General features: G+C 39.4%; 1 protein-coding gene across 4 annotated transcripts in view; it reads left to right on the forward strand.

Moving 5' to 3' along the window:
• The window catches only part of THNSL1 (threonine synthase like 1), a 112,633-nt gene that overhangs the window by 25,185 nt on the left and 73,468 nt on the right, over positions 1 to 13,980 (forward strand). For 2 of the 4 annotated variants that reach the window (XM_058181176.1, XM_058181179.1), the window contains one exon: positions 2,998 to 13,853. The exons of the other annotated variants lie outside the window; for them this stretch is intronic. The gene's annotated coding sequence lies outside the window, so the exon portion shown is untranslated. Of the gene's footprint in view, positions 1 to 2,997; positions 13,854 to 13,980 lie in introns of those variants that run through there. 4 annotated transcript variants of the gene reach the window in all.

A 13,980-nucleotide genomic window follows, 5' to 3' on the forward strand; every position in this document is an offset into this window, starting at 1 on the left:
CACACATGTAGAACAGAGGCCCCTTCTTGAAAGGGCAAGTACATTAGGAATCTTGAAAAAATATTTATTTTTCATTCCAATTCTATTTTTGTTTAGAAATAAAGGCATCAAACATACCTACTACTGTTTCTTCCTCGATTTTCCCACCACAACCCTGTGAGGTGAATTGGTGTCATGGATTCCTTCATGTATATCCAAGCCAGTAGGCTCCAAAACCCAAGAGAGTCAACACAATGCAGCTTCCTAGGCAACATACACACAAGCACTCAAATAATAATACTCATTGCCCCCTACTCCACTTTCCCACTTCTGCTATACATCCTCCTACTATTCTTCCAACCACTACTCCTTGTGAGTCCTATTGCTGGAGAATAGTACATTTTTGTGTCTACTTTGAGCTGCTTTATTTCCACAGATGACTGTGTATCTCCTTCTTTCTCTCTCCCCTCCCATACATCAACACCACCCAGCTGTCTGTCTGCCTACAGCCAACCGTTGTTGTGCTGGCTAGAGAGAGGTCTTAAAGAAACAGGGCAAACAGCAGCCTAGGTGCTGGCCATTTTGTAATCCTCTCACAGTTGTGCTGAAAATGACTGCTCGGTCATTGCTTGGTATTTATTATTATGTTATTGATGGTGTTAAAAAAATAAATTCTGGTAAAACCTAAAAGAAATATAGTATAGCTCTAATCATAATGTCTCCCATTGGTAAGCAGAGCAGATTTTCAAGATTTCAAATCTAGATGTCATTTGCTTGCCATGATTTGTCCCCAAGCAATTAAACTTGGTGGAAGGACAAAATATTCCCTCTGGTGGTCTCCATTTTCTGAGACTAGAATTCAGATGATAAAAACACGAATTTGGCTACACCAGAAAGCAAGCCACATGAAATGACATGATCAATAAATCTAGAATTTATTGTCTTTGCAATTGTCAAATTGATTAGAAATCAAGATCTTAATTTACATAATTTTAAAATGGTCAAGTGGACATTGCCAAAATCTTGTGAAGATGATATAGTGATTGAAATGATAGCTTACATCTGAGAAGATCCCTTTCAAAGCCCACTTCAGCCAAATAATTGCCACTGATCTTGGGCCAGACATTATTTTCATTATCCTGCAATGTAAATGTGTCTATAACATGACAAATAAAACAGAGAGAGATGTCTCAAGTCCTATAGAGCACAGGTCTCCAACCTTCGGCCCATGGCCCACTACCTGGCCGCGGCCTATGTGGAACCAAACTCCACAAGTGGTGGGGTGCATGCACACATGCACACAGTTCAACTTACACAAGTTGAACTGTGTGCACACATTGGCCCACCACTCATGCAAGTTGAACTGTGTGCACACATTGGCCCACCACTCATGCAAGTTGAGCTGCGGGCATACGTGCATTCATTCCAGCCATTGCTCATGTGGCCTGGTTCCCCTTTCCTCTGCTGGGCTGCCAAGCCGCAAAGGTTGTGGGCTGCTGTTATAGAAGAAAATTGCTATTGTTCACTAAGTCATGTCCAAACTTCACAACTCCATACACCATAGCATGCTAACTCCCCCACCCACCCCGCCCCGTCCTCCACTATCTCCTGGAGTTTGCTCAATTTCATGTTCGGTGAATCAATGACACTATCTAACCATCTCATTCTCTGCTGTCCCTTTCTCCTTTTGCCTTCTATCTTTCCCAACATCAGGGTCTTTTTTAATGAGTCCCCTCTTCTCATTAGGTAGCCAAAGTATGTGAGTTTCAACTTCAGTTTCTGACCTTCAGAAAATTAGTATGTATCTGTAATAAATATTTAATACCTTTGCTGCCATACTGACTTGTTATCGTTAGCCTGGAGCAGAATAACATAGTAGTTAAGGAGCTGGCTTAATAAGCAAAAGACCCAAACTGAAGTCCACCCTTATTCAGGGAAACTCATTGGATCACTCATTCTGTCTAGCCTCAACCTATTTAAAACATTGCCATTGTAAAGTTGAAATAAGAGATCCTTGTTAAGCCTCCTTGATTTCTCAAAAGGAAGGTGACATATCAGTCAGATTAGTAAATTCATGAACATTTCATAAATTGTAGAACTGAACTTGCTGTATTAAGAGCAAATCTCTTAAACTCCAATGGATGTAGCTAATTATAATAGCTGATATCAAGTCAGATGTCCTTCAGCCAATAACAACCACGTCAGGAGAGAAGGTTGCCTTCTCTCCTGACATACTGTATAATGCAGGGGTCTCCAACCTTGGTAACTTTAAGCCTGGTGGACTTCAACTCCCAGTATTCCCCAGCCAGTTGGCTGCAGAATTCTAGGAGTTGAAGTCTACCAGGCTTAAAGTTGCCAAGGTTGGAGACCCCTGGTATAATGATTTCAAGAGAGAAGTAACAGTCACAGGTAATACAGTAAACTTCCTCCAATCTAGAACCTTCCAGTTATTCTTAGATGTGGAATAAAAAAAATCTCTAACAGGTCAGGTTTGAAAAAAAGAAATAGTTGTAAGAAGTGGAAGGATTTAGCACACTATTACCTGCACTTTTAACATAACATAACATAACATAACATAACATCAGAGTTGGAAGGGACCTTGGAGGCCTTCTAGTCCAACCCCCTGCCCAGGCAGGAAACCCTATACCATCTCAGTCAGATGGTTATCCAACATTTTCTTAAAAATTTCCAGTGTTGGAGCATTCACAACTTCTGAAGGCAAGTCGTTCCACTTATTAATTGTTCTAACTGTCAGGAAATTTCTCCTTAGTTCTAAGTTGCTTCTTTCTTTGACCAGTTTCCACCCATTGCTTCTTGTTCTACCCTCAGGTGCTTTGGTGAACAGCCTGACTCCCTCTTCTTTGTGGCAGCCCTAAGATATTGGAACACAGCTATCATGTCTCCCCTAGTCCTTCTTTTTGTTAAACTAGACATACCCAGTTCCTGCAACCGTTCTTCATATGTTTTATCCTCCAGTCCCTTAATCATCTTTGTTGCTCTTCTCTGCACTCTTTCTAGAGTCTCAACATCCTTTTTACATCGTGGCGACCAAAACTGGATGCAATATTCCAAGTGTGGCCTTACCAAGGCATTATAAAGTGGCACTAACACTTCACGTGATCTTGATTCTATCCCTCTGTTTATGCAGCCCAGAACTGTGTTGGCTTTTTTAACAGCTGCTGCACACTGCTGGCTCATATCTAAATGGTTATCCACTAGGACTCCAAGATCCCTCTCACAGGTACTACTATTGAGCAAGGTACCACATATACGGTACTGGTGCATTTTGTTTTTTTGGCCTAAATGTAGAACCTTACTTTTGTTTTATTTTGTTTTTGAATGGAGCAAAATCACACAGTTTGTCTATAATCACATTTTGATTGAATTACCCAGAATAGCACTTAGTGCAAAACAAGCTACAGACTTCATTTCTTTGGAGCTTTTTCTTTTAAATATTTAATTCAAGCATTTGACCTTTAAAAATACAACCAGCTCCAAAATTCTGGAATTTCATTATAATCACTATGATTGGTTTCATGTTTCAGAACTGTAGGTGGAGATTCAGTATTTAAGAGCTTTGCAGACATGTGCTGCAAGAAAGTTGTTTAAAGAACGTTCTCAACTTTGAAGAGCGAATTGTGTGAGCTTTATGTTAAATTGTGGTTAACAATCCAAATTGTTAAGAATCATGGGAACCTCATGCAGTCTGTGAAATTAAGTTTGTAGTCCTGTGCATCCTAGATTGCAGTCTCAGTGCCTATAAAATATAGGCAAGCTCGGTCCTGTTAGACTTGGGATTAATAAAGCCACACTGTTAGGTATTTCCTCATGAGGACTGCCAGTTTAGAAGTTCTGGATCTGTGATCCCATGAAACCAATCTCATTTGATAGACTGAAATATTTCAAACTTAATTGAAGCTGTAGTCAATGTCTTTCATATATGTCCCAAATGTGCTTTTTCAAGAGGCAACTGGACTTTCTGGTTTTTCTTTAGGATGTTTCGCTGTTCAGCCAAGAAGCTTCTTCAGCCTGGAGCTGAAAGTCCAGCTGCCTCTTGAAAAAGCACCTTTGGGACAACCATGACCTGGAAGACTGAGAATCTCCATAGACATCTTTCATATGTGGGTGTTTTATGGGGGAAAACACTACAGCTTTGTAAAGTTCATAAGAGGTCTATTCTCCCTTTGTAGGAACTATTGCCCTCCAGTTCTTGAGCTTTGGGATTTTAATAGGGAGAGGTAATTGACACTGTTTTAGCTCTTTCATAGGAATCACTGTCAACTATCAAGGCAATAAAAATGTTTTTGTTGGACAATGACTTGTCCATACCCAAACTTCCACTGTGCCCTCATGGTGACAGAAGCTATTGCATAGTTGCCAGTATCAGAATAAATCAACTCTGTTTGCTTATGTTATGGAGCAGTCCGAGAGAAAAGTAGATCATCTAATCATTTACCTTTGACATAACATCTTAGGCTGTCTTGATTTCCTTCCACAATACATAAGACCTATTAAGTTAATTTGGGGATTTGCGACACAACCTGAGTCAACAGATCATTGCATACTCATGTCCTGGTAACTTGTTGACAGAGCTACATTGTTATATTAATAACTAAATCAGAGAAAGATATGCTAGTAAAGGGGAATATTACTCATATTTGCATTGAGCATTCAGGCCAATATTAAGGATTTGGAATAAAGAGACACCATGATGAAAGAGATTTTTAAATATGAAGTAAAAACCCATCTGTTTTCTGAACATATAAAACACATTCAGCCAGATTTTGCTAATATAGTGAGACTGATTATAGTTACAACTCACAAGTGCATTTACGATTTCCATCCTAAGACTAATTTGAACTGCAGCCTTGTGGTTCAAAAACCTGAAATAATTTTTGGCTTTCCTAGGTATCTCATCTTGCCTCACAGAGATTTTTGGAGAATTCAGAAGCTTTGCAATTTCTTAGATATCAATTTAGGTTGATCCCAATAAAATATTAACAACTGTGAGGATTCCCCCCCCCCCACATATGTATCTGACACAATTGCTTTTTGTGACTTTCAAGTAGAACTCACCTGAGGCTTTTGCCTGCTTACAAAGCATGTACTTAGTCCTGACTGACAATTTTTTCCTTTGCTGCATATATACAGGAATAAAAACCATTTGCTTTAGAAGAGAAAGATTGACATTTAAGCACAGACAACCATCTCTTGTTTGCTAATTTCCTGGATCAAACACAAAGAAACCACGGGTAACCTGTTATCTGAGAATGTCTTCAGTGAACTCTTTTTGAAGTCTTCTAGGCATGGTTTCTCATTGTCTGGTCATCTTTATATTTGACTCCAGAAAAAAAAAGTGGGGGGGGGGGAATTTCACACACAGAGAAACATTTCACGTTGTCTTCTTTGAAAGGGCCTTTACATGTCTCTATGGCTTTCTTCGTTGCGGTATCTAATTGTTCCTTTCTGTACTAGGGTACCTTCTGTAAAATGAAGGATTGCCTGCTGCTGGAGGTCTTGGCAATGACAGGACAAAAAGTAATTCTCTTCCCAGTTGAATCTAATTCTTCCTGCTCAGCTCTTGATATTGATGGTCAGCTCTTTACAGTAGGGGTATTTGCTTTATCTCTAGCATTTGAAAACAACCATTGGTACTATAGGGTGAAGTGTCTAATCCTTTATTTTTGCAGAACTTGCAGCAGTTGTCTGTTTAAAATCCTCATTGCTTCACTTGAAATCTCTGAATGATAATGATTGGGTGGAGATGGGACTACTAGAATCATATCATCTTTTTGTCACATGGTTTCCCTGTTTAGCCACAGCGGGAACCAGGTTAAAAAAATGTATGGGTGAGCGTATGTATGGGTGTTGTAGTGGAAGAATAAAAATAATGCAAATAAGAGTGTTAGTTTTATTTTTTGTGTGTATGTGTGTAAACAAGTGTTGATACTTACAAGTCAACATCTTTTCAATGGGTAATTCTCATTCATGTTTTCTCAAAGCAAATCAAAAGGTATCACTTTCTGAAATTAAAATTGTGCTTATCTAGATGGCCTTTTCTCAAGAACTGAAGAAGCTTCTTGGATGAGAAGCAAAACATCTTCAAGGAAAAACAAAGTCCAGTTGCCTCTTGAAAAAGCACTTTTGAAAAACTTGATGATAATTTTTATTGCCTAGAAACAAGAATATTAATTCAATCAAACCTTGATGAAATTTTCCTGGCAAGATAAATGTTACATATAGCATATGTTCATTCTGTGCCATCCTCACTAAACAGGTTACTTCATACACTGTGAGTGGAAAGCTCTACCAAGATGTGAATTTCAAACCCTTCTCTAATCTAATATTTAATATAGCAACAAGGAAATTAAATGATGCTTAGAATGCTACTTTATGATCCTTTTGATGAATCTGAAATGCTTCCTTCAATGAGCCTTTTTAATTAACATTTACTTCTTTCACATTGAATTGTTTCAAGTTCTTACTGCTCCCAAAGCAGTGTTATATTTTTCAGTGCAGAAAGTTCTAAAGGAAAGCTATACAGGTAAGTTCTCGACTTACAACCTATTATCGACAGTTTGAAATTATAACAGTCCTCCCAAAAAGGAAATTGCAACCAATGTCTATACACACATACGGGTGGTGACGTGACCTCTTTTGGGGAATAGGTTTACGTTTACTTAATGACTATGGCATTCATTTTAAGACCATTGTGTTCACTTTTCGAACATAGCATCCACTTCATGATCACAGCATTCATTTTACGACCGTCATGTTTGCTTATCAACCACTGCAGAAAAGATCATAAAAACAGTCGCAGTCACATTATATAATCCATTTTATGACTGACGCGGTTTACGACCAATATTGTGGGCTTAATTACAGTCCTAAATTGAAGATTACCTGTATAAAGGAAATCAATGAAAGACTGAAACAGCAGCTCAAAACGATAGGAAATAAGTGTAATGCTCATAGATATTTTATATCTTACCAGGCTTTCAGCATCTACAATGGCAACTATCAAGCAGAGGTTCTGCATGAAGCAGAAGATGTGTCTACCTTCCATATACCGAAGAAAGACAGTTGAGTCAATCTTCATCATGGCAACAGACTTGTTTAGGTGACTGAGAACTGAATATCTGGGAGATTTAAGAGAAAGAGCTTGGTTGCTGCTATTATCCTATCTATAACTTCTATATCTAGTTTGGGAAAGAAACCAAACAGAACAGGTACAGACTCAGAGGGATAGTTAAGACTGCCGACAGGACAACTGCAACCAGCCTGTCTTCCATAGAAAACCTATATATTGTGTAGGTCAGAAGGAGAACTGAGAAGATACAAGCAGACCCACTCACATCTTGGATACAAACTGTTTCAACTCCTTCCCTCAAGATGGCACTGTAGGGTATTGAATGCCAAGACTGTAAGACATAGGGACAGTTTCTTTCCTCGTGCCATCACTCTGCTCAACACTGCTGAATTCTCGCAGTTGACAAAACACGGTGACTACAAAGTTCTGTCTAATGTGCATGTATATGAACCCATAGAGTGTGGCTGTAGTATTATTTATCCTTTTATTACCTCTTATTTCCACCTTCTACTTGTTGCACACTTTTAGTATTGGTTTTAGTTTCTCTGTTTGTTTTGCAAGTATACTGAGTGCTTCTGAACTGGAGACAAATTCCACACAGTAAAATATTCTATTTGGTATTGTGTTGTGTTGTGTTGTGCTGTGCTGCACTGTGCTGCATTGCACTGCCTTGCCCTGGCCTACCCTATTCTCTGCCGCAAGAACTCATTTATTTTACATAAGAGTAAAACCTGCCTGTTAATATACCTTGGAATGAATTGTGAGTGGCATAATTTAATTTTAAGTTAGTTCTTGTATATTTAAACTCAATTGGTTCTTGCCAGTCAAGCTGTTTGCTGGTCCCAGTATCTTAGGTGGCTTTCAACTACCCTGTTCAACTATCCAAACCCTAACCCTACAGCCAATTAGGGATGAGGTTAGGAAAGAACAAGAACTGAGAAGACCTAGGCTCAAGTTCCCACTTGACCAAAGAGCTACCAAATTTTTGCCAGTATGCCCACCTTGGATAAGTTTCCATGTCAATTTTTATGGCAACCTGGTTTGGTGTTTCAACAAACTGTTTCAACGGTTATGTGACAGAATTTCGCCAATGTTCCCCTTCCCCACCTTACAGTTTCCATCATAGATTTATATCCATTTGGAAAGGAAAAGCAAAGCTTTCTTGTATCTTATCATAGTTATCATAGTCATAGTTATTCATCGTGTCTTGGAAAGAAATCCTGAAAACATTAGCTATAGCAGAGGTTCCCAATCTTTTTCGGTTTGCGGCTCCCATAACACTTCGGATTTTTTCCGCGGCTCCCTTAATAGGTACATCCGATTTTTTTTTTAATTTTTGTCTTTTTTTCTGAATTTTTTTCTGAAAGCTGAAATCTTTTCTGTTAACTTTAAAATGTGCATATTGCCTCCTTGTAAAGAGAGATTCAACACATTCAACTTTTCAAAGATATCACATAGGTATGTGAGTTTAATCAAAAAGTCTGTTTCTACAAAGTGTTTGGCATACTCATGTTTTGCTGATGGACGCGCCGTCTCCTTTGATGGGAGCGGCCTCTGTGGAACTTTCCCAGGCGTGGGGGTCCCTGCTTCGGTCTCGGAGTTTGGCCGGAGCTCGCGCTTCTCCTTTGGTCCATCGTCGGCGTCTGCCGTCTTCCTGCCTGCTGTGGCCTGCCCCGCGGGGTGTGTGGGTGCGGCTGCGCGGGGGTCCCTTGGCTTTTGGAGTTGTCCCGAGTTGCGGTGTGCGAGTCCCGGTCGCTGCGGCCGTGTCCGGCTCTGTGCGTCTGGGATCTCGCGGCACCGCGTGTGGAGCGGACGCTGCTTCTTCGCGGCTCCCTTGTGGCGGTGGCGCGGCTCCCTGGGGAGCCGCGGCTCACAGTTTGGGAATCACTGAGCTATAGTGTTTATGTAGTTGTCAATTACCTATCTCCAGATAGCTCCAGGCTTCATGACCAATGTCTCTAGCTTGCACAAAGGGAGGTATTTTTCTGCAAAGAATCAGAGATCATTCATAAAACAAGTAGTTGCATAAATATTTGTAACCTCTTTGTTTTTCTTTACTTTTCATTTTACTCATTGTATATTGTAATAATTACTCTTACTTAAATTTATAAATATATAATTGCATCATTAGCATGATGATGTCCTGACTAAACTATCATCATTTTGATGCTATTATGTTATTTTATGTTTGAATACCTAAATAGGGCATAATACTTGTTGGTATAAGTAATCAGGGTTGACCATCTGTCTGCCTACTCACCAAGTTAATTAGGTGCCATTGTGTCAGATCAGCAACATTTCTCAATGAAGTCATTGATGATGCATTGAAAGAGTAGTAAATAACAGACACTATCATCAGAGTATGATTGGAATCAGTTGAAAAGTCCAACTAATACAGCAATCCATAACAAAGAGTGGCCAACCAGTTGCCATTCTGAGGCTTATAGGCATTATATGAGAAAGTCTAAATAGTCCTTTTCCACCATTGCTCTCTCGGCAGTTAAAGACAAACTGGTTTTTTAAAAATCTGGATTTACTGTTTAGTTATCAAGAGAGCTTGATAACTAGAACATTCAGTGTCAGAATGGACAAAGATGCTTGGTTGTGGGGGAGGGGAGCTGAGATTTTATTTCATCACTTTGAAGCATTCAACACCTCAATCTAACTGATAGGAAGATTGTTCCATTCCGTTCCGTTCTGTTCCATTCCATTCCACTCTTATTTAGCTTTGGTAAACAATTAGGTATCAGCGATTACATCTCATGTTTCAAATGATGTTGCCCCTTGTATACCATTCAGAATTTTCAGTAAATGATATCAAAGGTTTTGCCAGTGTGGCAATACTTATTCCAATTGGCTAACTGATACTGCGTTGATTAAGACACTGTAATGAATGATTGGAAGTTTGCCTTCAATTGCTGGAGCTATATTGGGTATTGACTAGATTCTTGGTATAGTTCAGAGTTGTCAAAGAAATGAAATGTATGTACAGTCACTCACAACATTCTGCATTAACAATATTTAATGGAATTTTATGCAACCAGATTTTTAAATCTCAGACATGTCCTATTATGTGCATTCCTGGGTTAATTTAGCTGTTCTCAAGAAAAAGAAAAAGAGACAAATTGTTAATATGCAAGACTGTTTTTTAAAAAAAAATCTGGAAAGTCCAGTGAGATGCTAGACTCCTAAGATAAACATAGATTATGAAGCAGAAGACTGAATATGGAATTGACTTCATCACCTCCTTATTCAAATTGGCTGATACTGCCTTGATTAAGACACTGTGATTAATGATTGGACATAATGAAAAAGGATAGGAATAGTAAATAGTAAATCTATCCAGTGTTATGCTGCTCTATGATGCTAATTTATCTCTTTTTGGCAAAAGATTCCCAGTTTCCCTTCCCCCTTTCTGGCAAGATTTCTGTACTTCTAGTGGATACATGAAAGTAGGAAATTAAGGAGCCAAAACTTTTGCCAACATAAATATGCAATGATGGAGAAAGCCTTAGCTGCTAAGCTTTGGCCTAGTAGACAGGTGTTCAAAAAACAACAACATCAATCTTATCAGGGAAAAAGTTGGCAGACTTTTGTTCTAGTCTGGGATGATGGCTTTTGTTATTTTGTCATGATGATGACATAACAGGTCTGATGGCAAGTTGATTGCATAAAATTCCACCCTTGCTAGGTAAGGTGCATATCTTTTAGGGCAGTGATGGCTAACCTTTTTGCCATCACTTGCCAGGAGGGGGAGTCGCAAGTGTGCCCATACCCATAATTCTATGTGTCCTGCCCCCACGCATGCGCACATGACCCCCCCCCCATGGCACACAATGGCCCCATAGGCTCTCTAGCAATCTCTGGAGGCTGGGGACAGCAAAAAAAGTCATTCCCTGTCCAACCGGAAGTTGGCAAATGGGCCATTTCGGGCCTCTGGAGGGCCTCTGGCATGGTGTGTGTGTGTGTGTGTGTGTGTGTGTGTGTGTGTGTGTGTGTGAAGGCCATTTTTGTCCTTCCCAGACTCATAGAGAGGCTCTGAAGCCAGGTGTGAGAGAAAAACAGGCCTTCCCCACCACCCCCAGGCCCTCTGGAGGCAGGAAACAGCCTGTTTCCTTACTACTTGTGGGCCCAGAAGTCCCGAAAATCAGCTTGGATGCATTGGAGCTGAGCTTATGTGCCTGCTGATATGGCTACACGTGCCACCTGTAGCACACGTGCCATAGGTTCGCATTCACAGTGTTAGGGGAAGGGAAGAGAGAGAGAGAGAAAAAGTAAGTTTGATGACTTGTCAGATCTGAGTAATTTTGACTTAAAGCTGGAAGATACATTATATCAGCTGCTATCCTTGCCAGAGGTTCAGCTTTTTTCATTCTTGAGTGTTCTTTCTCAGAACATTAAAAAGAAAAAGAAAAAGAGTTATCTTGGGTTAGATGCCTCAGACTTCTGTTGTAAGATCTGGGATGAAGACCTGTTCCAAGCATGAGCTGATGTGGGCAGCTGTTGCTGGCACGTCATCTTTAAGGATTCCAAACAGCGTAGAATTATTATTGTGGCCACATCTTCTATACAGTGCTGAAATCCAATTTTTTTTACTACCATATATGTGGGTATGGCTTGGTGGGCTTGATATGGCTTGGAAGGTATGGCAGGGGGAGAATGCTGCAAAATCCCCATTCCCTGCCTACTCCTGGGGGAAGGATATTGCAAAATCTCCATTCCCTCCTCACTCTGGGACCAGCCAGAGGTGGTATTTGCCGGTTCTCTGAACTACTCAAAATTTCTGTTACTGGTTCTCCAGAACCTGCTTGATTTCACCCCTGGTACTATGATCACTTTGAGGAGGAAGATTTTAGTGTGCAAATATAACGCAAGAAACTGTAGAAATCAATATTCTTAAATCCAATCGTGCTTTTTATAATTTTGTAAACAACAAACTTAAAGACTCGAGAGCTATCCCACCACTAAAAAAATCTAACGGCAAAGAATATAATGATGAAACAGTTAAAGCAAACATCTTTAACACTTTCTTTGGCTCAGTCTTTGTTAACAGTAATGGCTCATACCCGACATTCCCCAATCGTATCAACAATGAGTACAACGACCTAACACAAATAGATTTCATTGAAGATAATGTTGAAAAAGCTCTTTGCAAACTGAAACCATCCCTACCTATTGGGCCTGATGGACTATGTGCATACTTCTTAAAAAAGCTTTCCACTAACATAGCAGAACCCCTAAGCATAATCTTTAATAAAGCTTTCACGTCCAGTTCCCTTCCCAAACTTTGGTCACTAGCCACAGTCATCCCTGTCTTCAAAAAAGGAGACCCCAGCCTAGTTGAAAATTACAGACCAATCTCTCTATGTTGCATCACCTGCAAAGTAATGGAATCTATCATCAACCAATCCATTACCTCCACCTAGAAACAAACAATCTACTCTCTAATAAACAATTTGGTTTCAGAAAAAAATTATCATGTAATTTGCAACTTCTCCACTGTAAAAACATATGGACTACAAATCTTGATCAAGGCAAAGCAATAGATGCAATTTACATAGACTTCTGTAAAGCTTTTGACTCAATAGTACATGATAAACTTCTCCTAAAACTAACATCCTACGGCATCTCAGGACATCTCCACAATTGGATAACAGCTTTCCTATCAAACAGACAACAAATGGTCTATCAAATCCTGTTCCTGTCAAAAGTGGCATTCCCCAAGGCAGAATTCATGGACCGATACTCTTCATATTATACATTAATGATCTCTGTGACCATATTACAAGTAATTGTGTTCTCTTTGCTGACAATGTCAAACTATTTAACACCACCAACAATATAGCTACCCTTCAAAAAGACCTTGACTTTGTATCTTAATGGTCTAAAACTTGGCAACTCCAAATCTCAACCAGCAAGTGCTCAGTCTTACATATTGGAAAAAAGAACATAAACACTAAGTACAAGCTTGATGGACATTACCTTGCAGATGACCCCCACCCTGTTAAAGACCTTGGAGTTTTTATATCAAATGATCTAAGTGCCAAAGCCGACTGCAACTACATCGCAAAAAAAGCTTTAAGAGTTGTAAACCTAATCTTACGTAGCTTCTTCTTCAAAAACACCACACTGCTAACCAGAGCATACAAAACATTTGCTAGACCAATTCTTGAATACAGCTCGACTGTCTGGAACCCATACCGCATTTCTGACATCAATACAATTGAACGTGTCCAGAAATATTTTATAAGAAGAGTTCTCCACTCCTCTGAATACAATGCCACCAGACTTGAAATCCTGGGTTTAGAAAATTTAGAACTACGTCGCCTTTGACATGACCTGAGTTTAACTCATAGAGTCATCTATTACAATGTTCTTCCTGTCGAAGACTACTTCCGCTTCAGTCGCAACAATACACGAGCACACAATAGATTTAAGCTTAATGTTAACCGCTCCAATCTTAATTGTAGAAAATATGACTTCAGTAACAGAATTGTTAATACTTGGAATACATTTCCTGACTCTGTGGTCTCTTCCCAAAATCCCTAAAGCTTCAACCAAAAACTGTCTACTATTGACCTCACCCCATTTCTAAGAGGTCTGTAAGGGGCATGCATAAGAGCACAAGCGTGCCTACCGTTCCTGTCCTATTGTTTCCTTTCATTATATCCAGTTAATATAGTTATTATATACTCATGCTTATATATATGATTATGTATTGTTTAGTTATTTCATGCTTATGCTTATATATACACTGTATGACAAAATAAATAAATAAATAATCTATGGAGTCAGCAGATGAAAGGATGTGGTTCCAAGAGTAAGCCTGGGAAGAAGAAGATAAGGTCAAGCCACTTCCATGTCATATTTAAGAAGACATCTACAGATATGTCTTTAATAACTTTTCCCCC

This window comes from Ahaetulla prasina, chromosome 4, assembly GCF_028640845.1.
Source record: "Ahaetulla prasina isolate Xishuangbanna chromosome 4, ASM2864084v1, whole genome shotgun sequence".
In the NCBI taxonomy this organism is placed as follows: domain Eukaryota; kingdom Metazoa; phylum Chordata; class Lepidosauria; order Squamata; family Colubridae; genus Ahaetulla; species Ahaetulla prasina.